Source organism: Lytechinus variegatus, chromosome 1 (genome assembly GCF_018143015.1).
Source record: "Lytechinus variegatus isolate NC3 chromosome 1, Lvar_3.0, whole genome shotgun sequence".
Taxonomy (NCBI): Eukaryota; Metazoa; Echinodermata; class Echinoidea; order Temnopleuroida; family Toxopneustidae; genus Lytechinus; species Lytechinus variegatus.
This window is the reverse complement of record NC_054740.1, coordinates 59,476,908-59,495,500: the sequence shown is the minus strand read 5'-3', so window position 1 is coordinate 59,495,500 and position 18,593 is coordinate 59,476,908. Positions and strand designations below refer to the sequence as shown.

Genomic DNA, 18,593 nt, shown 5'->3' with positions numbered 1-18,593 from the left:
TTCACAACCCCGCATTGATAGTGACCAAGCCCAACACTCGCTAAGTTCCCTAAACTTTGTTTGGCATCCCCAGCCAAATCCTACTGGCTCTACAGAACGTAATTTGCTGAGATTAGGTCGCAGCTGTTGCCGGCTAGCTGAGGTCCTCCTACTAGACGGACAATAAACGGTGATGTCATACCCCGATCCTCGACAGCTTTGAAACATGTGCCGATGGACCGTCTTGAAACACAATTTTGCCTCTTCAATATGGGAGGTAAAATTATGTTTCTAAACTGATAACTGCCTCAAATTACTCAATTTGTATGAATATACATATGTAAAACAAATCCTTGCAATGGATAAAGAACAAACAAACAGTGCCAGCAGCAATAATGAATCAAATAGTTCCAGATAATGGTATCTCACTCAATTGCTGACAATCTACCCACAAAAAAAATCCTTTTTGAAACTGGTTGGGAGAAAGGTATCAATCTAAAAGTATTCAAGCAAGTACTGAATCCTCTTTCCTTTTAAGAACAAGTATTCCTCGATGTAGATGAAAATCAAAGAAATCAGCAGAGGAAGAATGAATGTACAAACCACAGCAATCACAGCTAGATAATGATTCAGAGATTGCCGAAGAACAACTGTGACATCATTAAGCAACAAGGAAAAACAGATCAACGAATCTGAGAGGGGGAAGTAGTTAGACCTCTAATGTTAATTCAGAAAGTTTTGGCGAGAAATGTGCCATTGTAACCCAACATGATCAATGAATGTATGTATGCCCCCTCATCAAATGAAGAAATACAAACATTGACTCATGAACACTGTAAGAAAAGAACTTGGCAGAAGTTGTGGAACTCTGTGAAGACATTCTGAGCTGTTTTCAGAGTCGAAGCCGAATATTTTTCCTCAAATCCCCACAGCTCAAACCCTGCTACAAATTTTCAACCAAGAGTTTGTCTGGAAATAATTACCGGCTGGAATAGTCACATCGCAAACGAAGATGGTATTGATCCTGCAAAAGTAAGTTCATGGTCTACAACTCACAAGAGTGTGATAACTTTAATAGCAGACAAGGGGTTAAATTCAGATTCCTTACCAAAACTAGCAAGTAATCGCAGAGATTCTATGCTGCATTAAACATCATTAATGTTACTACTAAGGCAGGAAGTTAAATAAGACCAGATTCCACAGCCCCCTCCCTGCAGTCATGCCAGTGCATCCAAAATTAGGGCATGCCCCCATTACTACAAATCATCTGGGACTTCTAAACTACCTGGATCAGAATCTATTATTATCATCGCAAAATGCGAGCAATTATTATTCATCATCACTTTTATCAAAATGTGAGGTACTACATTTATTTTCTACATTAATCCTTGATTGCTATTATTTAGACCTCAGATAGAAATAAGATGTGATGAGGCCCCATGCAACATGTTAAGAGGCCAAAGCAAATTGTATCTTTCATTCTGAACAATTTCTTGTTCTTTATTTCAACCATTCAAGGACACAAATTAAGTGAAGCCTTCTGAAAGGAACTGAGCCAAAGCTGAAGTCTGTACTTTTTCCCATGTTCTGCTATACTTAATCGCATTAAAATAGCAAGGACGATGCACACTTCAGGGTTTTTTAAATCATGCAAATGTAAGTATTATTGTACTGTACAGCAAAGGTTTTCTTCTTCTCTGACTCAGATGTACAAATGTATGCATTTCATTATCACTTTTCTGGCCAAATATCAAGATATCCCAACGCTCTGAGATTTTAAACTTACATCATAGATCTTCTGCCCTGTTTGAATACAAAATTACCAGTGCTTAACACGGTGCAAAAATAGCATCATTAATCTTCTCTATCCATGTGCAATTTGAAATTTGGCAAGTTCAAACCTCAAATCTATGACTATTTTTACGAACCTTCACAAAACAAATGGCTGTGTATCATCCATTATGGATTTTTTTTTGTAAAGAAATTCCAGTTTGAAGGGGAGACAGATGTATATTGAGGACCCTGGTAAACAAAGTAATGATGATTAAAAAGTATACATTCTTCATTCCTTTTGAAATAAGTCGATGTAGAGAACATACATGTACAATGATCGAAGTCATGGCAATGCTATATACCTACCGTGTATCAATTTCCAAATTTAATTAGTTGTTGTAAAACCACTAACAATTTGTTGCAAGTATGATGTTGCTCAAGTTAATATAAATAGCAAAGGCAAAAGCAAGAATACGTAAATTTGCCCTTAAGAAATCCTCAATAAGAGGGATAATAAATTAACCTCTTCATACATGCAGGCATTTTTATTAATTAATGTTGAGCATTCATCACATATTAACCAATGAGATATTGAACTTTGCCTGTGAGACTCTGAGAGCCTGTCTTTTATTGTAAGTTTTGGTAAATCACCTACCAGTATCAAGGTGTTGGACAATATTCCAGTTATGTACGTTTATGACTGTGTTTGTCCAATGGGGCATGGATTATATGAAATGAAAATCTCTATCAAAGAAAATGCAAATTTCCATGATATTTTTGTGTGTGCTACCCTGACCAAAACATTTTTTTTTTCATTTTGAAGTGAAACTATTTTTCTAGCATGGAAATGTCAAGATACATTGTACATGTATAATCAGAATTTGCAATCTTCTGATAAATGCACTCTCTACAGTACATTTGGGCAGTTCCACAGTGACGGAATGACATTCAGAAACAAGTTTTTAGCATTCAAACAAAGATATCACCCATATTAATATAGTTATTTGCAAAGAAGTGGTACCTGACAGTAGTTGCTGAAACCCACTTTCCAAAATAATAACATTTATTTTGATCCACTGAATTAATGAGATATGAATATTCATAAGCATGGTTACGGAGTGACGTAAATTGGACATGCATATTTGAGGAGAAAACATATTGCTCAAACTCTGTGAACTTCAAATGGCTACCACAATGTTGAGTTATTGATTGGACTCTATGTTGTTCCATCTTTAATTTGCTGCATTACATGTACATCAAAAACTTGTTTATTTTTTCATTAATTACAACTTAAAACATACTTTCTTTTGATATGATGTAAAATGATAACCTTTAGATTATCCAAAAGAATTTTTTTACAAAACAAGCAATAGTTTTCTGTGAAATTTAAATCAAGTAAAAAGCAATATATGTACATGTAGTCCCATGTATAGAATTTTTGCATGGTTTGGATTCTCCTAAAAGGAGATGCATAAGAAAAAAAAATTGTGGCTAATTATGTTCCCCTTTTGTATTCATGAAGTACCATATGAGTTTTGTTAGAAAAATGTGATAAAGATTTGAAATAGGGCCAACATAAATTTTTGGAAAATGTCTACATTTGCTTGGAATTGCCCGTTTGTATTTGTGTTCAGACGCTTTAAAAACTCATAATAGAAAAGGTGCAATATATTCTCAAATGCAAAATTGCGAGTTTTAACCCTAAGAAATATACAGAACAAAAATGTGCAATGATCAGCATCACTATCAACAAGGGCAAGTAACTTCTATTACGGTATTGTTCTATAAGATTGAAATGTTAGATGACTCCAATATCATTCACATTAATTATTAACCCTATCTAGGCCGGGGTATTTTGGGAGTTCATATGTCCGGGGGGGTGGGGGCCTCCCAGGCCCCCCCCCCTGAGATCTCGGCCGTCGGTCGCGTGATCGCGCCGAAAATTAACACGCAGGTTGTCTGGGATATAATCTACAAACTTGTATAGTAATTTATTTCATACAAATCTTTAATATGTAATTATGCTAATTTATGCGTAATTAGTATGCGAAAATAATATTTTTTCCTCTAACTCCATAAATAAGGCTCCAAATGTTCAAATTTTGGCATAGGACCTTTGTGATGTTCTTAGCAAGTGTACATGAAACAAGTGGAATGCCTCTGGCCGTCTCACCTGCATCACGCGGTTCAATATAGCAGCAGTGCTGACTTTGAATACTACTCTAACTCGCACAAGATGTTCAGTGATACATGGTTACTCTTATGTCCACTTTTTATGAACTAGACCAATAAACTTACAGAGATATGATGGTTATTCACCAAAAAACCCCAACATGGCCAAAGTTCATTGACCTTACATGACCTTTGACCATGATCATGTGACGTGAAACTCAAACAGGATATTCAGTGATACTTGATTACTCTTATGTACAAGTTTCATGAATCAGATCCATAAACTTTCAAAGTTATGATGGTAATTCAACAGATACACCCAATTCGGCCAAAGTTCATTGACCTTTGACCTTGGTCATGTGACCTGAAATGTGCACAGGATGTTCAGCGATACTTGATTACTCTAATTTCCAAGTTTAATGAACTAGCCCAATAAACTTCCAAAGTTATGATGGTAATTCAACAGATACCCCCGATTCGGCCAAAGTTCATTGACCCTAATGACCTTTGACCTTAATCATGAGACCTGAAACTTGCACAAAATTTTCAGTGATGCTTGATTACTATTATGTCCAAGTTTCATGAATCAGATCCATAAATTTTCAAAGTTATGATGGGAATTCAACAGATATCTCCAATTCGGCCAAAGTTCATTGACCCTAAATGACCTTTGACCTTGGTCATGTGACGTGAAACTCATGCAGGATGTTCAGTGATACTTGATTAACCTTATGTCCAAGTTTCATGAACTAGGTCCATATATTTTCTAAGTTATGATGACATTTCAAAAACTTAACCACAGGTTAAGATTTCGATGTTGATTCCTCCAACATGGTCTAAGTTCATTGACCCTAAATGACCTTTGACCTTGGTCATGTGACATGAAACTCTAAAAGGATGTTCAGTAATACTTGATTAACCTTATGGCCAAGTTTCATGAACTAGGTCCATATACTTTCTAAGTTATGATGTCATTTCAAAAACTTAACCTCAGGTTAAGATTTGATGTTGACGCCGCCGCCGCCGTCGGAAAAGCGGCGCCTATAGTCTCACTTTGCTTCGCAGGTGAGACAAAAAATTGTGATATCAGATCAATTTCTTATGTATTTCTTTGTTTTTTGGACCTTTTGTTTTTCATTGTTTTTTAATGAAATTCGTTGGGGACTCTTCTTAGATAATAAACAGGATAAAAAATACATTTAGGCCAGAAAAACTAAAAATAATCATACATTTATGATTTTTGGTTGAAAACACAATTTACATTGACTTTGTACACGAAATCACGTTTTTGAGCAATTCTTGGTCTGACATGCACTTACATAACGTTGCGTAATTTCGGAACCGCCTACCCGGGTGACGCAAAATTGGTCTCAAAAGTTGCGCAAGACTTGAAATTAAAAAGTCAGCGAGCAGCGAGGTCAAACATTTTGCGCGGCGAAAATATCACGCGACTCGTTGAGGGTGGGGGGCCTCCGAGGCCCCTCCCCCTCCCCTGGCCGAGACAGGGTTAAACTGCAGACAGACCTTTCACCACTATGACTAATTGTTTTTGATTTGTTTTCAATAAGCCAGTTCGTAGTTCCTTTCTGCGCATGATCAAAATATTCTACGCATGATCAGAGGAAGGTCATTTGTACTAAAGTGACATGGTGGTTTAAAATCTAATGAGATAAGCACCAACTTTGATGTCTTGATTATTCATATATTCTTTTGAATTGTAGTTTTCATTTACATCCACAAAAACAGCAATGCGTCCACGAACGAGTGGTATTTCACAGTTTGCCAAGTACATTGTGCAACATGCTATGATCTGCATTCAAAGTAGGAATGCAACAAATACCTTCAATTCATAAAGTGTTCATTGGTGTGCTATTCTAGTCACCTGGTCTATTCAATCTCTTCATCCTGCTATGTAAGGCAAGCTTACGTAATATCTTGCTTTGAAATCTGCCTATCATAATGAAAGAAATGAAAGGTCATTTGACCAAATTTGTCCATGAAGTAACTACGAACTGGTCTATTATGATGGAGCATCAAGACCATTTTAAAAAACAAATATTTAGAAAAAAAAAGTTGGCAATCAATTCTCTTTCATCTTCTCTTTCATACAGTATATGTATGGTCAATGAAATTCTCAGAAGATAAACTGAGCATCTCTTCACAATTATTTATGTCCAGTCATCTGTCTCTTTTTATTTAAGGTTACAAACTCCAATATCTTATGAAATCATTAACAAGAACTGGACTGATCCCTCTAGTACCAATACAGGAAGTTGTTCATTACCCAGTGATGGTGAATGCCAAGTCTACCGGCCCATGTCAGTCATGGAGCGTTATCTGAGCTGAAAGATTTCAGTTGAATTCAAAAGAATGCCAATTACATGAGGAAATTACACTAAATTACACTATCATGGGTGTTGTGCTATTAAAGTGTAGTGCTCACAGGTGTCAACAACTGTAAAGATGCTTCTGTACATTACACTAAGGATTGCTACGATCATAGAAGTCTTTTGTGCAGCAGAATTTTACATAGGACTGAAGCAGGACTTTAACAGTTAAAGAGCTTTTCTTTTATGAAGAAAAATGCTTTCAAATTTGGTAAGAAAGACTATTCCCTGAATAGCAAATACATGTATCTCAAAGAGTTCCATCCTGAAGAATTTCAAAATATAATTGGAGACAGCGCAACCAGAGTGACAGTGAAATGGCAATACAATGGCATAACTGGGGTGGGGTGCAACTGCTTCTTTGATCATTGAAAAATAACCTCAAAAGAAGTAGAGAAAGAAATTGAGAGAAAAGGGGAGGGTGCCCCCATACCCCCCCCACCCTCCCCTCCCCTCCATCCACTTCAGCACCTGACATGATAATTTGCAGGTACATTTGCAGGTTAAAAAAAAAATCTTCAGTAGATTTTCCATGCCCCCTGCCTGCATTGAAAAGCATTTGTCATGATTACAGAGTCCTCTGATGGTGAAAATAACAGTGTATGTTCAGTACATATAATATGCAACTTGATATTTTTCTTTCTAATTCTTCTATTTTAAAAAGAATATAACAAGTACACACATAGTTACCAATAATGTGTGTTCCCATTTCATTAGCACTGCTGAATGAATGCCTTGCTCACAGACATAGATGCCATGTAGTCTGCTGTGCAAACCCTTCACTCGAGTAAAGGGTCTGAATTGCAGCCTACATGTACTCATGCCTTGTGTAATGAAGGCCCTGCAAGTTTTGTATGTGCTAGTCTTTGCGTGAAGACACAGCTGTTGATCAAAGTTTCAATAAGGGTCTGTGCCTGCAGACTAGATGCCATGGCCAGGGATCAAACCCAGGACTTTAATGTGTATACTATAGTCTCGCACCTCAGACCACTCAGCCACGGTACCTCCACAACCTTAAATACTGTTTTATAGTAAAATCATAAAGAAAAACATGGTTAAGAAGTGTACAAGTACATTAAGTTCATTTCTCATCTCAATTCCTCATAAGCTGAGGATTGTATTCATGAACTAAGAAGAAACTACGCTCCACCTAACATCACTTTCTTTCGAGTCGACAGCATGATTCTCAAATAATTCACTCTTCGCCACCCATTTCCCATTTGGATGCAACATTACACACCATTCAAGAATGATACATTCGCACCATTGAATTTCGCTATTAACAAATAAATGAGAACCATGATGAAACAAAGATGCTTGGTAATGTGCGGGCACGCAGCATCTGATGGAACCGTAACCGCAATATATGATAATTACTAACCATATACATGTATATTAACAATTCATGAGTGTAATCTAGCAATACCCATGAGTGTAATTTAGCAATACCAGTTTCCCTATTTGCCTCACCACAGAGTCAATGCCCCCATGGTGGCCACAGCTGTAACAAAGATATCATCACACACTACATTGTAACAAATCAGCATTGATGTGGCAAAGTTAGGAGCTAAAAAATATCTTCCAAGATAAAAGGAGTCTAACAAATATTCATTCTACAGTGGCTTTTTTGGAGATTTTGATTTTCAAAAATCTCATGCATTCTTAAGGGTAAAAAAATCAAAGCTACATGGAATTGCTTGTTCAACAGTACTGTAATAAATTGATGACATCTTACAATCAAAAAACATTATCCGTGTGATCGTGTGACTGTGAGATAATATCATATTCCTCTACATATCAACGTTTTGAAGAGAAGAAAAGAAGCGATTCATTCCTTCCTTTTATGGTTTATTCATTGATTCATGCACTTGTTCATTTGTTGTTTTTTTCCATTCAAAAATGAGACATCAATTTCGTATTTGTAGATTAAATGAATGTTGCGCAAAAAAAACATGTATTGATAATCAGGCCTTATATGTAGTCACTACTTATGTGCAGGGTTATGTGAGTCAATAATGAACGGACATTGAATAAAAAAGTGAATCCATGTACTTCATTGTATCATGCATAACGAAAATAGATACTGACTTTTATTTTTTATTTTTTTGGGGGGAGAAGGAATCTCAAATATTCATTCATGGGTTAATCAAATTCATGCTATTCAGAAGAAATACTGGTAGACTCGGTCTCAAATAACCCTCTATCTACTTGCAGTTAACATTGAGAACATGACATAAATTGTAAAACAAAAAAGGCATGCATCAAATCAATACAAGACAAAACATACTTGCAATGGTCCAATTTTGCTGTTGGCATTAGTCAGAAAATTTCCCATCTTACCAAGTACTAACTGTATAAACATGGCTGACATTATAATACATGTGTACATTTACACGCAATTATCAACAAAACTAACAATTGTCAAAAAGACACAACTGGCCCCACATGCTAATTAAAATGTTAATCTGTATTTGTGAGAATAATCATGCATTAAGATCATAAATGACTAACAATATCTACATATTTCTAACTCACCCAAAGGCATTGTACTTTATCAGTAACTGCCAATTGTTTTGCCAATACACAATTGTTAGTCGAAATTGTACTTGTCAAGAACTACATTGTAAATGTACAAGGTATCGGAAATACAGCACTATACATCAAGGAATTGCTTGCATTAAAGAGTAAATAGCAAGAAATCAATTGGAACTATACATGTACTTAATGCAGATATGTTTTTCAAAATTGCAAATTTTCCTTGTATTTGATAGACTAAGACCTCGGTCACATTTGCGCTACGACGGCCGTACGCCAAGTTGAAAACAGCCGTTTTATTCATTTTTTTTTTCAAACCACCTACATGTATATGTAGCTGGTGCAAAAGTTAAAACGGCTGTTGCGACTTGCCGAAGAGCCAATGCGACCGAGGTATAAGAAGCATTGTTACTGTAATAATTACTGTCAGATAAAACCGAACTTGTCTGAGTCCTCTCATGAGCCCCTCCCAAGTTAAATTTGAATATAAACAAGAAAACATGCAAACAGACACAAGAATGAGATTTACATGTAACTAGGTGATAAGTCGTGCATTTCTATTTGTTACACAGGTCTTGATAATGTAAGTAAATTCTCCAAAGACAAAATGACAACTTCAAAACAAGAGGGCAGCATTTCCCTATGAGGCTCTTCACAAAAAAAAAACATTTGTCAACAATTATTAAGGATTTGGTAGTTTTAGCAAGAACAAAAACAAAGCAAAAACTTTCCAATTTGACTCCATTAAGACTCAAATCTGGAAGAATTTGTTGACCTGTGCAGAAAGCAAGGAAATGTCGCCCTCTATGTTGAAATCTTGACTGCAATACTGTGGAGAATTACCAACATGATGTATACAGGTATCTCATACAGCTGCAATTACAGTACATACAAAAGCTTTGAGATGTGGAGAAAGTGTAAAAATTTAAACAGTGTGAATATACATGTATATATACAATAGGCAAGGAAGTGGTTTAAAAGAGGATCAGGAGAGGCCAAAATCAATTGGGATTAAAAAGGAAAATAATATGGAATGGGACCAGAGGCCTGTGCTTATTCCATGATGAGTACTCACCGATAGACTTCTCCTACAATTTTGCATTTTGCCTGAGTTTAATGGGGTTTACGATGATGCGAAGGAAGGGGCATGAGAGAGGTTTCTGAACTAGTTTTTGCTATCTACTGTAATTCTGCAGCATGGTTGGAGAGTCTGTGAGAGGTAGTGAAACAAAAAATATCAACAAACGAAACAATGTCAACAAAGATGGAAAAAAGAGGGTGCATGGTTTCAAATCCATGGTGACTTGGAAAACACAAACATGTCGTTTGAAAAATAACAATTAAAAAAAAATCAAAATGAACTTTTCAATTCTCTGAAACTTCAGAAGATGGACGCCTTTTCTACAGACTAAAATCAATGTGAATACACATTCTAATGGAATTAATAAGGCACAGAATATCCAGTTGCCTTTTCAATGGCGTACTTTAATATCTCTGTATGTTACTCTACACTGGATATTCCACAGACTTCCAAAAATAACATGACAACAGTCACAAAACCTACATCTGTATCAAGTCTCAGACTTTTGATGAGTAAAAATGTTATGCACATTTCTGAATACACTTTGAAATAGGATTTCATATGTCTATGTCAATTGGAATATCAGTTATCATTTCAATTTAACAGCTTTCCCTATTTATTGAAGAAGATTAAAACCATCATGGCTACAATGTTTTATACAGATCTGTACTTTTTTCATCTACAAATTCAATTTGAGCAAACAGATGCTACACGCTATAATGCATGCATTCTACTTTAACAATTACCATTTTATGAATTAAATGAAATCAAATTGGTATAAAATGTAGAAAAAGTGTCCATCTATATGTTAAAATATCAGAGAGAGAAGCATTTCAGAAAGAAAAGTATTTGAAAAGAATGGCGTTGCCTTATATGTACATGAATGATAATTCATTTCATGAAGCAATAAGCATTGAGAAAATAAACACATATCAAACTGCTACAAATTTCTTTTAACAAACAAGGAAAATAAAAACAAATTTCTCCTGGTAATCACAGAAAGAATCAGCGCAACTACTTAAAACAAACAAATACTTCAATAGTCACTCCAATTCAGCATTTTCATGAGATCCATGCATCCCATTCACTGACACCAGAGTAAAACAATTATGGAGCTTTCACATGACTATAAACAGTAAGTGACAATCTGCTTCAAGATATTCTTAAATAGTGTACTTACATACCTTTAGTTGAAGTGTAATCATATCATATTCTACTGAGCTCTACAGAAAATTTCGCTTCCTACATGTACACTTTATATTTCCTCTCTGCTCTCTATTCTATGAACTTCATGCCTTTCCTGTTTACACTACATGTATATTTCATGGCTACCCCCCCCCCCCTTTCCTTTCTATACAGTGTATCTTCTACAATGTAAACTCCTTTTCCAAACACTATTTTAATAACTCTCGAATCCATGAAAGACCTGCCTGGGCCCCATCTTATGAAGAGTTACGATTGATCTGATCAACAACTATGGAAGGCCAGCAACGTCAACATCTAAATTGCATGTTTTGTTCAAAATATTTTCTAGATATATGCTGAATATTCTTACATTTATGTTTTCTTGAAAATTTAGTGTGCTTCTCTTTGTTTATAAAGGACGTTGTACAGGGTTTATGTGGCAGAAAATTATGACATTGATGGATTTCCATACAGTTGAAGTTGATCGGATCAATCGTAACTCTTTGTAAGACAGGGCCCTGATTTGCGCATTCAAGTTTGGATTACATGTATATTTTGTTTTGTATTCTCAGACCTACAGAGGGTGACTGAATTAATAAACAGTATGTACATGTACAGCATTGTATACATATTTTACATTCTTTAGAGTACCACTTGTTTTTAGAACAAAGCCCAATAAAAGCAAAATCAATGTAAACATTCAACAAGAACTTGCAAATAAAATATAAAAACATGTGTGACTTTTGTTTGGTATGAGAATGCAAACATTTAAATGTTTTTACAAGCATGTGTATTATAGATTTCTGCATGGATATTTAAACTGCAATGTAACCAAAGACAAGCTTGTTGCTCTTTTGGAGTCTCCAAAATAAGTTTTCATGGTGGTTGTGCAGGCATTCATGGGAAAATGAACAATTGCAAAAACACAATCAATTACATTTGCTTCTTCGTGGGGGTCAATGGGAAAGTAGCACCAGCAAGTTTACATACATGAAAAAATAAAATATGCACATTGTACGTGTATGAGAGTGGCATGGCAGCAGGTTATAGCAAAAGATTTGACTAGCATGCAGATCACAATGGAAAGATATTTAACAGTTATTTTAGTCCCCATACATTTTAACATGGGTGTACATGTATAATGGTCAGGGGATGTCAAATACAGAGCAATGGTATACATGTATTACTGTACAGAAAAGATATGTTGGCATACCGGTATTCATAGCTTCGGTTAATGATATGGTGGTCCTTTTATGTGTTTATAAATGGTGCAATGATAACACATGATCAATAAGGCTACACGATTCATTCACATGCACAAAATTATGTGCTCTTTGAAACGCAAGTTTGATCGTTTTTAATAATTTTAATGTCTTATCACTTTCATCAAGCTACATTTTATTTTTCAATTCACACTTCATGCAAGCCTATGTCTAACGATAAAAATACATTCGAATAGTAAAAATAGCATTAATTTGAAGTCAAACTTCATACATGTACTCTGAGGAATTTAACATTCAAATCCCTGCGATGCCCTTGATATATTATGAAATAATTTCAATTATTATCTTTGATCAATCATCTCTACTTACAAACTGAAAGGATAGCCATGAAATGTTGGGGTGGGGTAAATGTAGCCTTGGGCAATGTATGGCTATATATACGCATAAACTTGTCCATGAATCTTGCTAGAACTAATAGTATCCAAGCTTTGTCACAGCATTTATGCTAAGTGTACATTGCAGTCATCTTTTGTTTGACCACTAAGTGGCATATCCTACTTATACAATGTACATGTAATCAATAAGTAGGATACACAGGACAAAGACATTTCTTGTCTTAGTCAAGATTAATACGTCCATCAACCTTGCACAATAGACTTCAGCTATTGTTGAATACAAAATCATGGTCTATGTGTGCAACACAATAGCATATGAAGACTGTATAAATTTCACCAATAGATGGCAGCACTTCAAACTGCCTACAAGTCTCAATAAAGCATGTTCAAGGACAATGACCAGTGCTGCGTGTTACTCATGCATTGGCACGTGCCATGTGGCAAATCCTCGTGAAATAATAACCACAAATTTTGCTGAAAAATAATACATGACTCTTGTAAAGGGAAAATAATGAACAATCCTCAAGGAAATCGAAACACATCATTAGAGTTAAAAATAAGAGTAAAAAGTTCACAATTGCATTCAGAGGATGAATACTGTACTGTAAATTTTCTTAGTCTTATTAGATTATGACTATTTTTCAATCAAGACACAAAAGCTTATACACTGAAAAATTAGAAAATATACTTTTGCCTGTGTACATGTATATGCTTCAAACCCAGAATTATGCTGAGCAAAATACCTGCCAAATTATAGAAAATATACATGAAATAAACATAAATAACATCTATTATAAAAGCAGAAGATCATCTTTTGTGTTAAAACATCCCAGCTTATCATAACACTAATTTTAGAACAAACTACTCGATGAAACAAATATTATTAAAATCTTATTGCTTCCCTTTAAAATTTAATGAGTCACAGCCCATCAAAAATATAGGGTAATAAATGTACAATATTCCATCAATGTATGCATTAATTTTAACACCTTTTCCATCATGTCCATCTCCATAGTCAAGGGCCTTTGATCGTGTGATCCAGCGAACATTGACACGCACATGACCATTATGACATACATGTTTTCCCTTATATTGGACAGTTACACAAGGGAGTTGGTTACACATCAATATTACTTCAAATTTATTTTCAATCAATCAATACATAAAATCGTTATGGACACTCTTTAACGGTAGAGGCACATGGCTATTATGTGAGACCGTCTCCCATGTGGGAGATTATCTCCAATATCTGAGACTTTTGTTAAGAAATTGGGTATTCAATTTCAGAGACAGCCTCCAGTTTGGGAGACCAATTTTCTGCAAAATTTGCTGCAAAAGGATAATAAATACCTTGGCGGCAAATGGTGATAAGCAATTCCTCATGAAAAATTACCCCTTTTCAGAGTCTACTTCAAAAATTTGCCATCTACTTTAATATGTTTTCAAAAAGATTTTTGTTGTCATCCACACAAAGGAAATGGGCTTCTGACCTCATTCATGTTGGTGTTGTTTCTTAGTCCTTTTGCGCCGCAAGTCTTCAAATGTGGGAGATCGTCTCCCATATTGGAGAGTTTCCCATATTGCATTGGTCATGCGCCTCTACTTTTAACAGTTAAAGTATACAAAAAAAGGCAATATCAATTTTTTTTATATATTTTATTTTAATATGTTGTTTTTCTGAAGGTTTTTTTTCATTAAAGAAAGTGAAATAATTTAATGAACAAATCTTGAACTAATTATGATCATGAAAAAAAAGACATTGTTATCCAACAAGGCAACATCACCAGCATAATTTCCAGTTTCACATTCACGATTCATCATTGTCATTGACATCATTTGAAAAATCCATTTTATCACCAGCAGACAACCCACACACAAAATAAACTAAAATAAAATGAAACACTGACGTAGATAATGCTGTGAGTGTACGTGTGATAACGTCATCGCATTAGGCACCACACGATTAACACTACAACCATATACCAGCTGATGGGAAGAAAGGGAATTCGTACCACGACGACCACGCTTTTCTTTCTGTCCCATTCCGTATTGACCCAGCGTGTGTACGGAATACAAACACCGGCACCATCCGGCAACCGTATCGCAGTGTGCCGGTCGAAGACCAGTGGCAGTGGCGTAGTGGTTTCATCCATCTCATTTTGATATAAAAACACATTTCACATTCATAATAACGCATTTTGATTAATTATGTCTACTTACGGCAAAATCTTGGGAGATGACGACGGTCAAAGACGTTTCACTTGATTTTGAAAACTTATTAAATTGCGTCTTTTTGTTTCGAGTTCAGTCGGCCAGCCGGTGATTTTGCAATGCGTACGTACAATCAACGCACGTTCAGGCAATAATGATCCAGTATGCATATGCACGCTGCATTGTATAGGGTGCAGATTGCTGAATTGCGCTATGTATCCTATACTAATTTGTATAGAAGAATGGGATACATACAGGCTTTTTTGTCCTCACTTTTTATTTCAAAACAGTACAGTTTGCGAACAGTGACACTTTAACTACAATGAACTCTCTCATGAAAAAGTTGTAGCTTGAAATTGTTACTTCTTCCCAGAATTTCCCGAAATTAAGTTTGCTTTCTGAATTCCTACTGGCAAATTCATCTACATGATTCCACCATGACGGATATTTGGTTTAATTCATTTAAATCACTTTTGGTATAGCTTGAAATATATACATGTGCAAGACTGACAAAATATATATTTGGAGAAAAACGAAAGTCACAGAAAAGTTGTTGTTTTTTAACATATAGGATTTATAGTTCCCAGTGATTTATAGACACAGATCATGAAAAGATAAAAAGTAATCATATAAAATCCACCGACAAAGCTGGAAATAGGAATCCCGCGATATATACAACAACATGTTTATTCCTTTTCATGATTTATGTTTATGCTGAATGTCTAGATAATTATTGTCTTAAAAATATCAATGTGCTCCTTTTTGTTAGAATGTTCCTGTATAAAGTATTACGACATATGGGCTCGTATTCTCAAGTCAGGTTTAAATTATGGCCTAAGTGCTAGAATCCCAGGGCTAGAATATTATTATGGGAAGCCAAGTGTCCAATTTTTTATGAAGCTGTATGTTTCTTTTGTTTACTGTGCTCTTTCCTGATTCATCGATGGTGAAGACAATAATTTAGACAATCATCTATTAAAGGGGAAGTTTACCCTGAAGAAAACTCTGTTGTAAAAATAACAGAAAAAATAGTAAAAAATATTGGTGAAGGTTTGAGGAAAATCCGTTAAAGAGTAAGAAAGTTATTAGAGTTCAAAGTTTTGGATTTGTGACGTCATAAACGAGCAGCTGCCCCATGTGTTATGTAATATAAAATGCATGAATTCCAAATTTTGTATGGTTCCTGATAACTTAATTTTGTTTTCTATTCATGATCGGGTGTGAAATGATTTGTCTATTGATATACAAAAGCTACAGTGAAAACCATTTTCAATTTTCTGAGAAAATGACATTTCATTGATTTTTTACCATTCGCTATGTAGGAATGCTGCTCGCATATGACGTCACAAATCGAATAATAGAAATTCTAATAACTTTTTAATTATTTGATGAATTTTTCTCAAACCTTCGGCAATATTTTTTATTATTTTTTCTGCTATTTTTACAAGAAACTTTTTTTCAGGGTGAACTTCCCCTTTAATACTTCCTATACAATTATGAAGCATACTTATTTGAGAGCCAAATGAACTGAGAGATATCTCTACTGTTGGTGATTAATGTAACAATTGGCTATCCATACTTAAACCGGACATGGTGGCTCAGTGGTAGAGCGTCCGCCTCATGAGGTCGTGGGTTCGATCATATCTATGACTCGGCCGAGTCATAATATAGTCTTATAAAAATGAGACTTTCTGCCTTTTAGCTAGGCGCTCAGCGTTTAGATTGGAGAAGGGTAATAATAACATATTGTGTTATGCAGGGCCCGCTGGTATAGAGCAGTTTCCTAACTGAAGTGGCTACCCTGGGTAAATAAAACGTTATTATTATTAACCATAACTTTAAACCTGAGTTTAAGTTAAACCCGACTTTGGAATACGGGCCACGGATTTCCAAAGTCGAGATTGATTGGATTGGATTGACTGTCACTATTCGCGCCACATTTCAAACAAGCATGTATAAGATTTTTTTTTTGAAAGGTTCACAAATTTTCGCGATCATTTATACGAAAGGCCAATCGTGACTTTCGTGATCGCATGTGGAATTGAGGTATTATAGATGCCGATGGACCATGCAGGTTTAGCGAAATGCTGATGTAACAAATTTGAATGAAAATCATCACTCAAACGAATATTACCGGAATATTAGCGATATAGACGATTTCTTTTATAATAAAAAAAATAAAATATAAGTTAATCAATATTTTATAGCAGATAACCGGATTAGTAAATTTCAATCAAAATTGACACAAAATTAGGAAAATATGAAATTGCGGTGTTATTGGGACAAAACTTTGCAAAGCATGGGCGCTCATTTGGGTATAAGGAACTTTCGTTTTCGGAAGGTATTTATATACCGGGGGTATTTGCGCATGGAGCAAGGGATTTGGAGGAACAAAGGGAAATTAGCATCGAACAGGGCGCGAAATATAGCGACCCTTGTTTGGATAGTTAAATTAACGTATTATGGTTAAGGTCAGTGGCGGATCGACGGGGGGGGGGGGCATTTCCGGCCCCCACCCCTTGAGAGTCATAGTCAATATTTTTTATGTAAATTTTATGTCGTTTATCCACTTTGTGTGCCCCCCTTTAGAGAGTCACAGCAAATATGTCGTTCATACACAAGTACAAAAGTGAGGGCCCCCCCCCTTTTTTTATATAAGGTTGTCAAATTTTCCTTTGCAAAATGTGCCCCATATTTTTTAAAATCCTGGATCCGCCCCTAGTTAAGGTGACTGTCCACTCTACTGACTGCTGACTAAAATGTTTGGTTGACAACATCAAATTTCTTTTTGTTTTAAAACCCCTTTTTCCACTTTTCCATTCAAATGACAGAATCACATAGCACATAACATAATATTTATAGTAATTTTTTGCAGATTCATTATTTTCACGTTTCCAGTAGCCTAAAGAGCAAGAGAAGCGATCATACATAATTCGTCCGAAGAAAATTATATCCACCCCATTCAAAACGAGTAAAAATGTGTAAAGCTTTATAGTAATTTTGTCAAGCTCATCGAAAACCTTGATTGTGATTGGCTACTGAGCCCCGTTACCAAGGTAGTTGCTATCATAGATATTATGATGTCAAGATAGTGGGGGAGGGGCGACGATAAAAAGGGGAGGGGCGGATTTATCGATACGGGTATAGAGGTACACGAATTACTCTTCTTTATTCCCCTTTCCACATTTTCTCTTTCCTTTTCACCTCAGTTTGGTATATGAAAAATCATGATCGCCGCATTGCCCCCCCCCACTCCCCTTCTCGTCTAGCTGCTCCACCTCTGAATTTAGTGATGGCGCTAGTGTATTTGATAGACAGTACCGTATGGATTACCTAATCTTGGTAAATAAAAATCGTTTTTAAAATATTTTTTTTAAGATTATGTAAAAAAGCTGAATGACCTGTTTTTTTAGTTGTCATGTTTTTTTATTTGTATTTGATTATCAATTAATTGTTTGATTATTGATTTATTTGTTTGTTTATTTATTTATCTATTCATTCATTCATTTATTTATTTATTTATTTATTTATTTATTTATTTATCTATTCATTCATTCATTTATTTATTTATTTATTCATTTATTTATTTATTTATTTATTTATTTATTTATTTATTTATTTATTTATTTATTTATTTATTTATTTATTTATT

General features: G+C 35.1%; 1 long non-coding RNA gene across 1 annotated transcript; it reads right to left on the bottom strand.

Moving 5' to 3' along the window:
* Positions 1-9,192: 9,192 nt before the first annotated feature.
* Positions 9,193-15,100, bottom strand: LOC121418437. Its single transcript, XR_005970466.1, has 3 exons — positions 14,951-15,100; positions 9,922-10,056; positions 9,193-9,675 (listed from the first exon to the last, which is right to left on the bottom strand). It is a non-coding gene; the product is annotated as an uncharacterized LOC121418437 (long non-coding RNA).
* Positions 15,101-18,593: the final 3,493 nt, after the last annotated feature.